Below are 4,886 nucleotides of genomic sequence, written 5' to 3'. Positions count from 1 at the left end.
TTTATATGAAAATACATGAATTCATATCAAATTAAATAATTTACAAGCGAATCCCAAAAGATGAACTTCAGAATACTCAAATGACGAGGATTTAGCACAATGTAACAGTTATTTTATTTTCCTTTTTCTTTGAAGTTTGGCTTGGGGATGGGGAGTTAAGCCCAAATTACCCACAAAGCAAAGTAACTTTGTAAGGGTTAATATTACATCAGCAACGAAGCACCAAGGAAAGTTTCGAGAATAGCCTTGCCGTCGTTGGTTTATTTGGTACCCTCACAACAAAAGTCTTCGGTTTGGTACTACCATCCAGCGCATTCTCACACTAAAGAATACATAAAAGTAAGTGGTAATTAGTATAAAAAAATAATTTTAAAAAAAAGGAAAAAAAATATAAAAAGAAGAAGAAAAAGACACTGAACCATCAACCCAAAACCCCCCCAGGCAGCACAATCAAGAACGCTGTGGTCACAGTCCCTGCCTACTTCAACGACTCTCAAAGACAGGCCGGCATCCCCATCCCCACGTTAGCTTGCAAAAAGAGATAGAGAGAGAGAGAGTTTCAATTTTCTGTTTTTTTTAATTTTTAAATCTTAATCTTAAGAAAGTTTGATGGGTGCGGTAAGGGAATATGCAAGGGTTTAAAAGGGGAAACTGTGAGATGAAAGTTAACATAGTTGTTGTAATTCGGGGAATTGGCAAGGGCTAGCTTTCATAGGGAAAGAGGATAGATTGGGAGTTGGGAAGAGATGTGTTCACACAAGTTTTAGGAAAAGGGGGGATGTAGAGATTGAAACAAGAGAGAAGAGAGACTGACGGCTACAACAATGCTTTGAGCTTAGATCGATTAGGCGCAATTTTTTTTGTTCTTAAAACACTTTCATGCCACATGTTTCATACATCTTTCTCTTAAGTAAGATAAAAAAATTTATTTTGCTATATCGACACACGTAATTACTCTTCCACATGACATATCATTATTAACCAGATAGCAAAACATGATATCTCCGCAGCAACTGAGTTTTTCTCCTCCAGCAGGACCTAAGAGAAGCAAACTTTGCTACAAATATAGGCCATGGTCTACCTCGAGAAGCCCTCCAGGCATTGAACTCTGTCTGAGTTTTTCTCCTCAAGCAGGACCTATCAGTATTCACCTCATGTTTGGGTACATGGTCTACCTCGAGAAGCCCTCCAGGCATTGAACTGTGTCTGATATTACTGGTGGGGCTGTGCTTGTGGTTTTGACCTGTAACTCTTGTGTCTTACCCCAAAAAGAAAAAATAAATTCTGTCCGGCAAGGAGTTTCGAACTTATCACCTCCTCTGTCCGGCGAGGAATTTCGAACTTATCACCTCCTTCCTTAAAATCCAGCAGCTTACCACTACTCCTTATATTATTAATGTATAATTGTAAAGAACCCACCGGATTATTAAACGGATCATAACGATTTGACCCCAAAATTACCAAATTATTAATTATGCGATCGTATTTTTTCGAGTCGTGTAACCCTAAGGCTTACCCTAAAATAAAACTGTGAAGTGCCACGTGGTGTGAAGAAGAGAAGTTAGCAGAGAGAGGATCCGGATCCATAACTAATACAGCTTTCACATGTCAAATGAATAGAATATATGTCTATATGTCTAGGGTGTAGCATATATGTCATTTGCGAAGAACTTACCGTATGTATATATATGTCTAGGGTGTAGCATCTCCGTGGCAGGGAATGGATCGGCATGCCTTCAAAATAAGGATGGTGTAGGCCAGAAGGGCTGAAGAAATCAGGCATATGAATGCGTTTATCTGGTAAACTTGTACCCTATCGCTCTTCAATATTCCCTGTGGCTGCGGCTGGGGCGGCGGCTGCGGCTGATCATACATCTTGATTTCGACTGAGGAGGAAGTGATGACCATCTTGTGGTGAAGCAAATCTTGCTTTAGAAAGGTCAAGGAGTAATAATGTTTTGTTCGCTCCCAATTTCTGACATAAGACTGAAATGGGATGGCGAAGATAACAAAAATCAGACAGGAGAGAGAGAAAGGAATCCACCAATACTCGCACGATATGTTGCTGGGATTGTGGAAAATCGACGAGAATATGGCGCCCTGGAAGAAAATATAACCCATCACCAGCAGCATCATAGTTGTTTCCAGATGCGTCACTGTTTTGCCTAGTTTTTCGATCCTCTCATTCAGCTTATTCGATTCACTCTCTTGTTCTTTTGATTGAAAACCCATTTTCAGTTTTCTCAGGCTTTGGTGTTGATGAATTCTTGCCCTCCTGCAGATGAGATACCAGTAATATAACTAATCTTTTCTTCTTTGGGATGATGGTAGTGGTTGGGTTTCGTCGAAAGTGCTAGAATAATTCTTTAATTTTAATGGGTTTGTTGGTATCTGTAGAATTTAAAACTTGTTTCCTTTTTTTTTAATACCACAAGCTTTAGGGTATCATTCAAACGTGTTATTATTTATTGGGGACAGCGTGAGCTGTACGCCTAGAACCCCACAAATCACCGTCCGTTAGGTCATTTTAGCGGCCCAAGTCAAGCTTTTTGTCGGGCAACAATTGTTTGAATCCGGCGGAGCATCTCGTTTGGAGATGTCAAATTTAATTTGTTTCGTTTAGAGCATTCACGGGGTTGGGGGGGCTGGATTTACATCCCTTTTATATTTTTGGGTTGTAAATGTGGTTTTTACTTTAATGAAGAAGATATAAATCTGAAGATGTATAGTTGATTTTGGGGTAAACTGTCGAATTACCTCAACTTGTACATAATTATCAATTTTCTTTTTTTTCAAAAAATTAGGGACTCGAATTAAATTTTATTCTCAATTTCCTGCCATCTAATTTCTCAACGTTTCATTAAATTTTGTTAACTCATTAAAATTATATTTCTTTTATAAAAAAAAAATAAATAAAGAAAAGAGAGCCCCTCCACTCCACACAGCCGTCGTAGCCTCCCCTTTCAAAACCCACCCCCAAACCCAAGATCATCCCCGTCCCCACCATCGCTGCAAATCTCTGAAGGATTAGTTCGATTACCTTTGATTTTCAGTGCTCAGCTGCCCTCAGTTTCCTCTCATGTCAAAAAGTCAGAAGCTTCACAATGTAATCAAAGAAAAAGAGATGAACCCATCACAGCCCCGCCAACAAATTGAAAAGCAGGATCAGACTTCCATGGCGGCTCCGAGATCTTCGAATAGCAACCAAGTTCTGCTATAACTTTCAAACCCTTTCACATAACGTGAGGATGGGTCTTGGTGGAGTGGTGGGTTATGAAGATGGGTTTGGGCGCATGTGAGAGAGAATGTGATATTGGGAGAGAGTAATAAAAAAAGTTGTAAAAATATTTAATAAGGATAAATTTGGAAAAAGAAAAGTTAGCTTGTTTGATGCATTAATGATATTGTTTTTAGGTCTAGTTTGGGATTGCTGTCACTTTTAAAAAAAGTTGCTTCTGCTGTGCTTTGAAAATAATTAGTTGTAAAGTAAAGCAGCTCCATGTTTGGTAAACAATATTTTTAAAGTGCTGTTAGTACAAAAAGCAGTGTAAAAGCGTTTGGTAAATTTTAATATAAAATTGTTATAACTGTGAATAATGACTAAAATAGACATAATGTTAAAAGTTTTATGTACTAATCATGTGGTGGTAGTTGTAGTGATGGAGTGGAGGTGGTGGTAGTGATGAAGGTGGAGTTGGTGGTTGTGGGGATGGCGGTTGTGGAGGTGGTGGTGGTGGTGGTAGTGGCAGCGTGGTCAGCGGCGGACCCAGGAACTGTAATGGAGTTTTCCAGTGATCGGAGGTGCAAGTGCACCTCCTTGCGCCTACACAGGTCCGCCACTGAGCGTGGTGGTAGTTGTAGTGATGGATTGAAGGTGGTGGTGGTGGTGATGAAGGTGGAGTTGGTGGTGGTGGTGGCGGAGGATGAGGAGGAGGATGTGGTGGTAGTGATGTTGGTTGTGGAGGTGGTGGTGGATTTGGAGGTTTTGAAGGAGGAGGTGGTGGTGGTGGTGGAGGAGGAGGTGGGGGTGAAGGTGGTGGATGAGGTGGTAGTGGCGGAGGATGAATAGGAGGATGTGGTGGTGGTGGTGGTGGAGGTGGTGGTGGATTTGGAGGTTTTGGAGGAGGTGGTGGTTGTGGTGGTGGTGGTGGTCGTCGTCGTCGTCGTTGTGGAGGTGGAGGTGGAGGTGAAGGAGGAGGTGGTGGTTGTGGTGGTGGTGGTGGAGGATGAGGAGGAAGAGGATGTGGTGGCGGTGGTTGTGGAGGCAGTGAATGTGGTGGTGCAAGTGGTGGAGTTGGATGTGAAAGTGGAGGTGGTGTCATTTTTTAAAATGAATGATGGTATTTTGGGAATTAAAAAAATTCATTACATGTTCATCTCTGCTTCTTTTGAAAGTAGCTTTGAAAAGCAACTCAGAGCCTGCTTTTAAAAGCTGCTGTCAAAAAGTTATTGCTTTTAAAATAATCGATATATTTTCTTTTTACCAAACACCTTAAACTGCTTAACTTTAAAGTGAAGCAGGTTTTTGGCAAAAAAAAGCAATCCCAAACGGGGCCTTAGTGTATGAAAGGCGACACATGTAAGGGAGATGGTTCAAAAAAGAAGGTTGCTAGCATTCCCCATCTTTAAAAGCCATATAATACCCATAATTACAAGAAATGGTGGTTGGCCCAGGTGGTGGCGTGGACGTGGACCTTCTTAATTTTGTTCTTTGCTAAGCGCATGGGCCTTCTCCTAGATACGCCATGGAATCTCAAAGAGTTGTAGGTGACTTACTTCTATGAAAGAAAACTTGGCCCCGACAGGTGATTTATAAATAGATTATTTTGTAATTAAAAAAAACTGTTATATGGTTATTCTTTAGAGATATTTAGTTATATACCCAT

General features: G+C 40.6%; 1 long non-coding RNA gene across 1 annotated transcript; it reads right to left on the bottom strand.

Annotated features, from left to right (window-relative positions):
* On the bottom strand, positions 1–2,561 carry LOC110766277 (uncharacterized). The gene is made up of 2 exons (XR_002528137.2): positions 1,676–2,561; positions 1–322 (listed from the first exon to the last, which is right to left on the bottom strand). It is a non-coding gene; the product is annotated as an uncharacterized LOC110766277 (long non-coding RNA).
* Between the last annotated feature and the right edge of the window lie 2,325 nt (positions 2,562–4,886).

This window comes from Prunus avium, chromosome 1, assembly GCF_965620075.1.
Source record: "Prunus avium chromosome 1, drPruAviu1.hap1.1, whole genome shotgun sequence".
Taxonomy (NCBI): Eukaryota; Viridiplantae; Streptophyta; class Magnoliopsida; order Rosales; family Rosaceae; genus Prunus; species Prunus avium.
The sequence above is the reverse complement of the archived record's forward strand: the minus strand, read 5'-3'. Positions and strand labels throughout refer to the sequence as shown.